Below are 12,263 nucleotides of genomic sequence, written 5' to 3' on the forward strand. Positions count from 1 at the left end.
ACGAATTGTTTTGACTATCCTACATGTCCTCCTCTCCTAGTGGAAAGCTTGGACCTTTATTTTATTATCAGAACCAGGTCACAAAAATCACAAGAAATCATTGATTTACGCTTGTGCTACCATCTCTTCTGAAAATTCAATTCCCGAGTCTCCAGCTCTAGCTGTCAATAAGCAGGAGCTATTCCATCAACCTGTAGCAAGCTGATAAGAACAAGGTCAATCTATGAGTTCATCCCTCTCTCTCTCTCTCTCTCTCTCTCTCTCTCTCTCTCTCTCTCTCTCTCTCTCTCTCTCTCACACACACACACACACACACACACTCACACACACACACTATAGTTTTAAACAGTTTTCTATTTTCTCTTAACCGTTTTCAGCACCGTACATTGTAAGAACCATTACTGGACTTTTCAAAATTAATGCTATTTTTTTTTCTTTTCAGGCCCTTTCCTTCTTCATGTGTAATAATAGTTTTAGTGCATAAATTTGAGATAAAATGTTGTGATCCTTTTATCTAAATAATATATCAAATATTTTAAATTAAGAATCCTTTACACCATCTATGCAGGATATTTTTTTCCTGTAATTAAAAAATAAATAAATTACTATCCCTAATTATTACATAACTTCCTAATCAGACTGACTTTCAGATTGTTTTTTTGCCTTCAATACATTAGTCATTAACTACTGCTTTGATAATGGTTTCAAATAGAGTTACGAGAGGGACCTAAGAAATCTTGTAGTTAAATGTCATTTACTATTTTAGTTGCTTTGAATAACTTTTTGTTGCTGCTGCTGCTGACAATCATATCTCTTTAAAAGGAAGAATAGAAGGGTTAGATCTTGGCATGCTTAGAATAGTGTTATTAAAATAAATAGGATTAAAGGTGTCATATTTAAAAGGGCTAGTGTTGTTAAATGAAATAAATGAGAGTTCTGCTACTAAAAATAAACTGTCCTCTGACTAGTCTGTATTATTCATGACAAAACTCTACATTTGCTTTGACGTTCATTTTTTTTAAAGCTAGGCTGCTTTCCAATCATCCAATTGTCCACTGTCTCCAAAACATTGCGTTCTGTTTCAGACCTCTTCCATCTCCATAATCCAAAGGTGATTTATACAAACTGTATAATGTTAGGACTGCCAGTACTAGGCTGCAAAAATCCAGATCACTAGTAGATAGCAGCAAAGACATACAGAAAATTTTAATTGTCATCTAGTCTTTGTGTGTATTTTTTGCACTTCATATTTGGAATCTCTTTATGTTAGATTTTTTGTGTGAGATCACTTCAAATATTGCTTGAAGCACCAATATTGACCAAATATACACCCTAATTTGAGATTGCAATCCTTTTGAGCTAGGTGTATCAACCATTCAGAAAATGTCTAACTTGATTCTACTGTCATCTCTCTCCAGTGGTAGGATTCAATTTTTTTTTTGCTACCAGTTCTGTGGGCGTGGCATGGCTTCATGGGAATGGCAGGGGAAGGCTATTGTAAAATCTCCATTCCCTCCTAACTTCAGGGGAAGATTACTGCAAAATCCCCTTTTCTACCAATCAGCTGGGACTCGGGAGACAGAGAATAGATGGTGGCAGGGCCAGTCAGAGGTGGTATTTACTGGTTCTCCGAACTACTCAAAATTGTCATTACCAGTTTTCCAGAACTGGTCAGAACCTGCTGAATACCACCTCTGTCTCTCTCTCTCCCCCTCCCTCTCTCCCCCTCCCCTTCCTTCTCTCCCTCTCCCAATTATTCAAATACTGTCCAGCTAGAAATGAGAAACGAAACATGCATCCACAGACTGTTGGAGAGATGATCAAATTGCATGCATAGGAATAACATATGAGCAAAATTGGATGTCTTCCAAACATATATAAGTAGCCCTTGATTTTCAGCCATTTGTTTAGCAACCTTCCAAAATTGCAACAGAATAAAAAAAATGTGACTTATGATTGGTCCTCACATTGACAGGTTGACACAACATCTTCATAGTCACATAATCAAAATTTTGGTGCTTGCCAACTGGCATATATTCAGAGTGGTTGTAACATTTTAGCGTCATATAATGACCATTTGGGAAATGTGGTGGCATCGATCAGAAGGTTGGCAGTTCAGTGGTTTGAATCCCTAGTGCCATGGGGTGAGCTTCTGCCAACCCAGCAGTTTGAAAGAAACATAAAAATGCAAATAGAAAAATAAGAACCACTTTTTGTGGGAAGGTAACAGCATTCCATGCGCCTTCGGTGTTTAGTCATGCTGGCCACATGACCACAGAGACCTCTTTGGACAGTGCTGGCTCTTTGGCTTTGAAATGGAGATGAGCAGTGCCCCCTAAAGTCAGGAACGACTAGCACGCAGGTGCGGGGAACCTTTATTTGTGACCTTCCCAGCTGGCTTCCAGCAAGCAAAGTCAATGGGGAAAGCCATATTCTCTTAATGACCACATTATTCACTTAATAACTGAGTGATTTAATTAATGACCATGGCAAAAAAGTCATAAAATTGATTGCAACTCATTTAATGACCTCCTTGCCTAGCAATATAAATTCCGGTCCCAGTTGTAGTTGTAAGTCAAGGACTATCTGTATGAGATTTATATGCTTACAAGCGTATGGAGTCTATTCATATGCACAGCACTATAATGTTTTCTGGAGAAGTTGTTTTCCACTACAATAGTCATCTGGTTTTTTTCCAGCTGAAAGCAACAGGAGGAAGGAAATCTGCACCAGGCAAACAGTAGTGGGAATGCCCCATTCCCACATTTTAATGGCAATGGGAGCATATTATTGCTGGGACATGTTGCTAATATTTTCAAAGGAAACTGGCACAATCCATTCTCCAGAACAGTGTTTTTGTCTGTGGAAAAGCAACCTGCACAGCTGCTGTACTTCCAAGTCCAAGTCCAGCTTTTAAATTAACAAAACAAAATCCCAAAGTCAGAAAGCAGCAGGGAAGCAGCAAGTCTTTAATTCATGTTTGATCAGTAGACCATTTCCCCCCATTTGTAGGCATTGAGATATGTGCTGAATGTAATAATGAGATTAATAATGTGTGCACAAGCTTGCATATCTTGCACAATGTACTCCTTAACTTTGTATACAAATGTATTGTTTCCAAATATTTTAGCCTCTGCCTAAAGGAAGGTAAGTCCATTCATTTTGCTATAGCTCAGGTTTGAACATCCAGAGTCAGAAGCAATCTTGTCTAGATTATAAAATGTTGGGATCAAACATGACAGCCCTGTCTATCTTCTTTGTCCTCAGTCTTTATCTAAGGATATTTTTATTGGCGAAAGAACACGGAACTGAAACAATCCTGCTGGAAATCAGAAGGAAAATTCTTAGGCAAGAATTATATACAAGCCTGTCTGAAGTCTTCACTTCTCCTAGACTGAAAACAAGGGAAATGGGGATCTCACAGTATTTGGGTGGGTAATTCTTCTTCTGCATGAATATTGCATCAATAACAGAACCTCTGTCATAATGGAGTTCAGGAGGAAAAAAATATCTTGAAAGAAGAGAAGAAAGATGTGCTTTTAATGTCTTTAAGATAAGTTGTTACATTAACAGGCATGACTGAACTATTTCCAGGGATAAAGGCATGCCACTAAATGTGGGGAAATCCCCATATCCTCTCTTCAGTAATGGAAGAATTTTAATAAAAGGTTTCTTTGTGTGTCTCTCAACAACTATGCACATCCTTCTTCCAAGTATATCCCAGAGGTTATTCAAAATTGAAAGACAAGTTTGTTCAGGACTTTTTGAGTTCTATTAACTTTTATACATAAACCAGTCTTATAATGAGCCAGACTGCTGGTGGATATAGCTCAGTATTGTTTATATTGATAAAGAGCAGTTCTCGAAGGTTTAGGCTGCAGTCTTTGCCAGCCCTCTCTGAAGAAGATAAGAGTTGGATCCTGTGCATGTGAAGCATGTGCTCAGCCCTGAGTTAAGAGTTCTTGGACCATAGATAATAACTGGAAGAGTTCTCATAATTTTGAAATCTGCAAATGGAAGGCTTCAGCTTCCATTGAGTTGTATGTTGATTTATTTGAACAATGTCTGTGAGAAAACAGAATCTGTTATTCAGAACTATGCATTCAAAAGAGGTTGGATTCAGTCCTAAATGGATTGCTCCAACTTGGTAATTCTGAAACTTGGGGGTCCTTTTCAGAGATGGATTGGTATATGAGCCACGGTGGTGCAGTAGTTAGAGTGTAGTACTGTAGGCTACTTCTGTCTGAAGTTTGGCAGTTCAAAACTCACCTGGCTCAAAGTTGTTCTTCTGAGGTCAGTAAAATGAGAACCCAAATTGTTGGGGGCAATATGCTAACTCTGTAAAACCGCTTAGAGAGTGCTGTAAAGCGGTATATAAGTCCAAGTGGTATTGCTATTGCTGTATAGAGATTGGACACAAATTTAAATCAAGTTGAATTCTTTTTAATTTTAGGCCCTTATTTTCCCTGAAAAAGTATGCATTTTTGAACCAATTGGTTCAAACCAACCAATTTGTTCTGCTAATAACAAATATTTATATATATTTTTTGCTCTGTGATTGTATGAGCTGACCTAGATGAAAAGCATGTTAAGAACTGCTGAGTTACTTTTCAGAGAATGATCAAGGATCAGGATATTTTAAAACTTTAAAAAAAGACACCTAACTGAAAGTACATTAGGATTATGGGCTTTTCTATTGCCCAATAGAAACATGCTACTTTTTGTTTTATGTGATTTTAAAAAATAACTCCATTTTAGAGACACACTTTAGAAGAAAGCTTAAACCATATGTGCTCAATTTGTGAAACATCAAGGTAAACAAAAGTCAGCAAATAAATATAATGTTGTAAAAGAGATTCAATAGATGCTTTGATGTTCACCTGGTGGAGAGACACAAAGGGCCATAGAATATGATTAATGGTCTATATTTTTTGATGAATCTAATTTAACTCCAAAAGAACTGTTGAATATTTGATGTGGGGGTGGGGGAGGTGAATGTTTCATAGACACAGAGATTTCATAAAAGGAAAACTACTCCTGGGGAAAAATACACTAAAATGCACTATCAATTTGATGAAACCTATCATGATTCAGAGTCCAAAGAAAGCTAAGTAGGCATGTTAGTATTACCCACTATACTTTGGTTTTCAGCTTTAATTCTTCACGGAAATACAAAGAACAAACATGAAATTTAAATGTTACTTTTTATATAGAACAGCTCCGTTCCCCCTTGAATCACAGAAGAATAAAGTTTTTAGCTATTTCCAGAAATAATGTAAATATAATAGTCTGGTAACTAAGTCATTTTTGCATCCAGAACAACAATATTATGTGTTCTTCTCTGGTACTGAAAGGCTGCATGGAAATTTGCTCCGTAGTGTTTGTGAAGTGACAATTTGGTATGATCAGTGAGGTGATTAAGTCCAGATGTTTCACCAGCAAGGCAAAGAAATGATAGTAGAACAAAAGGCAAGGAAAAGACAGTTCCAGAACGTGGAGGAAATTATGGCAGTAGAGCATAGTAGGGTAGGGAACATAATCACTATAGTTCAAAGCAAATGCATCTTTAACCATATGACAGGTTTTAACTTTCTCCCAAGCATATCCACCACCACCACCCCACCCCATCCTTCTTCTGCCCCAAGTTGCTATTTGTTCCAATTTTACAGGAAGGAAGTGTGGTTGAACGTTCTCAGATGGACTTGGTCTCTGACAGAATGTTCGCAAATGAGATAAATCTGGATCCAGTTTGCAGAATCAGTTGTTGTGGAACAAAACTGTGACTTCACTCTGAGTTTTCAGAGTCTGAGAGAGAGAGTTTATGACAGAGTGCAGGCTTTTAATGCCTAGGATTCTAAACCTCAGAACCAGCTTTCATTCATAGAAGCGTAGAATTAGGCATGTGCGTGTACACACTGCAGAGCTGGTGTCTCCCATTGGAAGGCAGTGAAAAGAAAATGGAGACATCATATTCATCCTTCCTCTCTTTGTCAAGCTTACAGATTTTGAAAATGTCTGAAGAGTGTTATATTATTTGTGAGGAACAGATACCAAATAAAAAGGGCTCCCAATATCTCACGGGGGGGGGGGGCAATGCGTTTGTCCTAGCTTTATTTGTATACATTGTATCCTGCAATAACAATCATATGAGGCGAATTGGGCTGAGAGAGAGTCACTGGTCCAAAATCAACCAGCTGGTGTTCATGCCTAAAACAGGACTAGAACTCACAAGTCTCCTAGTTTCCAGCCTAATGCCTTAATCACCAGTGTCTAGATCAAACTGTCTCTCTCTTCCGGCTTGATGATGTCTAGTTGTTCCTGGTTTTCAGTTTTTGAGGGCGGGAACCTGATAACATCAGATTATAAGAAAGAGCCAAATTATTACTTTTAAATTGTCCACTTTGAAGATTGTTAATTTAACAAGTATTCATTCAGAGGACTTCTTTTTCTACCATACTCTTGCAATTAGATGGAAAATAAATTGTATTACATTTCTTTAAAGGTGATAAGTCTGACTTTTGAGCCTCATGCACTTACCTTAAATGCAAGATGATAAATAATAATGTTATTCTTCATTACATCACTATATTATTCTATTATGTCAGGTCATGATTTTCATTGTATATTAGCTCTTCAGAGGTCAGTATCCTTTCTGATTTCAATGATTGAAGCTAAGGATGGCAACTTGAGAAATTCTAAGAATGCAGCAGATGAGTAATAACAAAACAGAATTCCACAACCTGAAATGATGAGGTAGGCTCAAAAATAAAGTCAACCTAAAAACATAGAATAACAGAGTTGGAAGGGACCTTGGAGGTCTTCTAGTCCAACCCCCTGCCTAGGCAGGAAACCCTATACTGTTCCAGACAAATGGCTATCCAACATCTTCTTAAAGACTTCCAGTGTTGGGGCATTCACAACTTCTGGAGGCAAGTTGTTCCACTGATTAATAGTTCTAACTGTCAGGAAATTTCTCCTCAGCTCTAAGTTGCTTCTCTCCTTGGTTAGTTTCCACCCATTGCTTCTTGTTCTACCCTCAGGTGCCTTGGAGAATAGTTTGACTCCCTCTTCTTTGTGGCAAACCCTGAGATATTGGAACACTGTTATCATGTCTCCCCATGTCCTATAATCAAAAGGAATTCTAAAGACACTCTAAAGCAATCAGAAAATTAAATTAAGAAGCCAGTTTCATGTCATTGCCATTACTGTAACATATTTGTCAGTATGGATCCAGATTTTTCTCCAGGCAGCTGATGTGGAGGTCTCCCTTCATTTTATCCACATAACAACCAGCTTTGAGGGAGATTTGACTGAGAAAGTAACTGGATCAGATTGCCCAGAAAGTTTCTGTAGCTGAGGCTGGATTGAACCTGGCTCTCTTCCATCCTAGTCCATCGCCTTAGCCAACACAACTACCTCTCCACTTCTTTCTTATTCTATATTATTTGGGGGAAAGTTCTGCTGAAAAAAGATCATGTGGAAATATGGACAGAAATCTGCACAAGCTACAAACGACACCACTGCAACACTGATACTGATATTTTGGAGAAAGCAATACTAAGGGCAGACAAAAAATATTCATATTCTACCCAATGTATTCTACTACAGTGGTGGGTTGCACACGGTATGCCCCGGTACAGGCGTACCGGAGCCTGCCTAGAGCACCGGGTACCATTCCGTTACGGTGCTCCAGAGGGCCCACCCGTTTCCCCGCACTCCTTACCTGTCTTTAAACCCTTTGGCGCTTCCGCGCACAGTCAGGGGGCATACAGCACCTGCACAATGCTCCGCCAGGCAGCTGAAGAGTCACGGCGGCTTGCGGTGGCGTCACTGGATGATAAGATGCATGCATGTGTGCCACCCACTGTTGCAACGGTACCGGTTGCAACGGGATCAGGAATCCACCACTGGGTAGCCACTACAGAACATGATAGGATGTGGCTCCTAAGAAGCCTTCCCCAGAATTTCTAATGAGAGTTGTATCCTCACATCGGAGGACCAGAGAGCAATTTTCAAGTTTCACAGAGAGAATTAGCTTCAGTTTCTGTTAATTCAACTAATAGCAGAGACAGGATGTAACCAACTAAGAACAGCCATGATATTGTGGCCCAGAAAAGAGAAGGGACTCACACAAATAGTTTCTCCAGCTTTTGGAAAAACTACAGTGAACAAATCTATAAGGATCAATTTGCTAACCTTTCATGGCATATGAAAGCAGCTGTGGAGAGTAGTTCTTCATGCTGTCAAGAGCCTTCTCAATTGATACTTTATATTTTAAAATATCTACAAATATACTCAATTACTACTAAATGCAGCTCAGTATTTTGGGCAGCTCCTTAGAGTTCCTTCCATACCGAAGGAAGATATTAGTTCAAAATTTAATAATATTGGAGATTTGCTAAACTAAACTGTTTTATTATTTTCCTTTTAATATTAATAAACACGACCACAATTCTTTTAGAAAGAGAAAAGAAATGACTGCAGTTTGTTAGTACTTAAATATCCCTTTCAAGGTTTTTATGACAAACCTGCTTTGAACTTTTCTTAAACTGAAGGTTTTTCTCCTTCTGCACAAAGCACATTTCAATTTTTTCTTTTTTTTTTACTGTCTTGAATTTCATTTTCTGTTAATGGGAAAATAACTTCCCCAACAGTCCCTTTAAATTGTAGCAGGGATGCTGGTAAGGTGAGAACAAAATTAGTATGTTTAAGAACATTTATAAAAACCTCACTCAAAGGCCAAGTTAAATAGGATTAAAAACAAATCCAAACTCTTCTGCTTTGAATGAAACTGCTGCTGTAACGGAATTAATCCACCTTCTGCTCAGGGGTGATTTCTGGCACGCACTATTGCCGGTTCGCTTGTGTGCGTGCGCATGCTTAATGTGCACTGCATGCGCTTGCACAGTGCAATTAAAATTGTTCTGTGCATGCACAGAACTGAAAAACAAGATGGCGCCACATAAGAAACCAGTTCAGGGGCATGGCAGGCCTGGCTTGCTGCCTGTTCCAGGGACCTAGGCCGCCAAACCACTACAGTTTGGCAGAACCAGTCCAAACCAGTAGGAACCCACCACTGCTTCTGCTGGTCATCCTCTTCTCTTTCCTTCCACCTTTTCCAGCATCAGAGCCTTCTCCAGAGATGGGCTGCTGCCGATTCAGACAGGTTTGGGCAAACTGGTCGTTTCAACCACTGGCTCGGCCTGCCCACCCACCCTGGTGCTATCCAGTCCTATATATCTCACTCTCTGGCTCGCTTCCTGCCCACGCAGCCCAGCTGATTTCCACGCCTTGCCCTCTCTACTAACCTTGGCTGCCTGAGAAGGTGTTCTGGAAGCCACGCACATGAAATTGCCGTATGTTTGAAGCCCCACACACTCACATTTTTGGTTCTGCACTAGGCAAACCGGTTGTTAAATTACGTGAAGCCCTCCTCTGGCCTTCTCTAGAGAGCAAGAACTTTGCATAATGTGCCCAAAGTAGGATAATTTGAGCTTGAGCGGTTGTGCCTATTTAGCTCTTTCACAGGTTGTTTAATTATTGAAACATAACATTTTAATGTAGCGTTGTAACGAGATAGACTTTACATTTTGAAACCTGAATTTATTTGCTGCTTATTAATAAGCATCTTTTCTCAAGGTGGGCCAAACACCTCAAAATTGAAAAGAAAAATCTTATTGAAGAAAGCAATTATAATTGTATTGAGGATTTTATTTTAATTGAGCTGTGGTCGCACAGTGGTTAGGATGTAAGCTACTTCTACTGCCTGCCAGCTGCCTGCAGTTCAGCAGTTCGAATCTCACCAGGCTCAAGGTTGACTCAGCCTTCCATCTTCCAAGGTTGGTAAAATGAGGACCCAGATAGTTGGGGGCAATAGGCTGACTCTGTAAACTGCTTAGAGAGAGAGGGCTGTAAAGCACTGTGAAGCGGTATATACAACTAAGTGCTATTGCTATTGCTATTCTTTCTCCTGCAAACCATTAGCATTTGTCTCCTTTTGGCTGAACATGTCCCTCCTTCAAAAGTCCATGAAATCATCATCAGCAAGCTAGTACTTTCAATAATTGGCTGGCAGTTCTCAGATCAGTTTCCAAATTCCTGTTGACCTCTTGGATAGGTTTCAAGATGGAAGCAAGAAAAGAAAGAGAAGAACAATAAGTTATAGGTTGTCAATTCAAGTAGGACATAATTTTAAAGAGTCTTCCCAATTCAGTAATGCCAGAATTTTGGAAGCATAGTTCTATCAAGAAGAAAATCAATGGCAAAAGTAGGTTTAAACTATGTTGCTCCCCTAGTGCTCTATTAAGTGTGCAGGGAAGTATCAGCATTGCATCAGGAATGGTTGTAAGGACTTCTCCAAGAAAAACAAGTGGTGTCTTCCCCACCCACCCCTGCCCCAGTTCTTCCACCTCATAGTTAGCAGCAATGCTGCTGACTTGGATATTGATTTTGACCCCTGCCTACCTATTGGAGAGATCTGTCAGCAGTTTACCATATCTCATCTTTCACAGCACTCAAGGAGAGTCAAACATTATTTTTAAATCACTCTGGATGAGATCATTGTAGAGAGTAAGCATAGTGTTTCTTCCTTGCCCAAGACTGCAATTCAATTCCAATGAGACCCCTTTGTAAAAAGAAGGTCTTGTGCACTATTCTGTTCTGACCTAGGCTTCCCAAGAGCCTGAAGCAAACTCTTTGTACTGACAAAAAACCCTTTTATTAATTTGCTGTGAATAATGTTCATCCACATCCAGCAAAATCTTTCAGGAGAGGATTTACAGTCACAGACCTTATCTGGCTTGGACAGCTGACAGGCCGATGTCTACAAAACTTGGCAAGGAGTCTTGGAGAGTCACAAACCAATTAAGCGAACTAATTGTCTCCTGCAAACTCCACTCCCCTTTCGCTCCTCTTTTGTTTTCTCTGGGAGGAGCCGTTCATCATCCACATGTGGCCTTACTCCCAAGTCACCCCCTGTTCTTTAGCTGTTCCCTTCATCTGGCAACTCTGTGCATGTTTACACTGGGAACAGGATCCAGTTGTTTCTCTACCTCACTGATGTCTGACTATGAAGGCAGTTGATCACTGGCATACAGCTCTGGCCCCCTCTCTGCCTCCGACACAAAGCCCTTATCAGAGTCTTCCCCAGACTTCAGGACTGGCCCCCTAACCCTAAGCACAACCTCCTCACTGTCCGAATCTGCTGCCAGCTTTGCTGGTCGCTGGTAGGCCACAAAAGCCAGTATCTTCCAACAATGCCCCACTGGATTCTCCCTAGGACAGGCAGAACAAACAAAGAAATTACTGGAACAAGTTTAACATCAGGTCTCTTTCAACTTCCATAGCAGACTTCAAAGTGATAGGACAGTGCTTCAACTGCATGGTCAATGTTGGCTTTTTGTTTTTAATTTTCCCATAAATGCCTCTTCATTAAGAGGTCTTATTTTCTTTAGACCTCCGAAATAAACACTTGGCCTTATTTTCAGGGAGGTCTTATTATTTTTGAGGTGCAGGAGGCAGCGAGCATGGTCACCTCATGGCTGCTGCTGTGTTGCAATATTTTCAGGGAGGGCTTATTTTGGGGGGAGGGCTTATTTTAGCGCATGCGCTGAAAAGCCTGATTGGGCTTATTACCCGGGGAGATCTTATTTTCAGGGAAACAGGGTATGAACTTAGGTAAGTAATTGTACTAAAACCCTTTGGGAATCTCAGGTTGAATCTAATTAATATAAAGAAAGATCAAGATTTAAAGATTAATATAAAGAAAGATTTTCTCCTACATGATTAACTAATAGATGTTATGCCATCAAATTAGTATCAGCTCCTAGTGACCACACAGATTTTCTCCATGATGACCTATCTTTAATGTAGTCTTTCTGGTTTTCCAGCAGTCCTGCATGATCATATAATGAAAATTTACCATAGTTAAGTGTAGATACTCCTGTGGAATTTTCTATCTTTACATTCACTTTGATTACCCCTTTAAATAAATTGCCAGAGACCAACTAGATCAGAAGTGTCAAACTGGATTTCTTCAAGGGCCGGATTGTAGCTCTCCTCCGTGGGATGGCTGGGGCTGGGGAGATGGGACGGATGCCTCCTGCAGCACCCTATTGGCCAAAACAGGGGCTTGTTTTTGGCCTGGACGGCCTCCTACAACCCCCTCCCAATGCCCCCTTTTGGCTGCCAGAAGCACCGTGGGCCGGTCCTTTGCTATTTCCAGGCCAGCCCCGTGGACCAGTTTTAAGCAGCCCAGGGGCCAG

The sequence above is a fragment of the Natrix helvetica genome (genome assembly GCF_964273705.1).
Source record: "Natrix helvetica genome assembly, chromosome: 2".
NCBI classification, from domain to species: Eukaryota; Metazoa; Chordata; class Lepidosauria; order Squamata; family Natricidae; genus Natrix; species Natrix helvetica.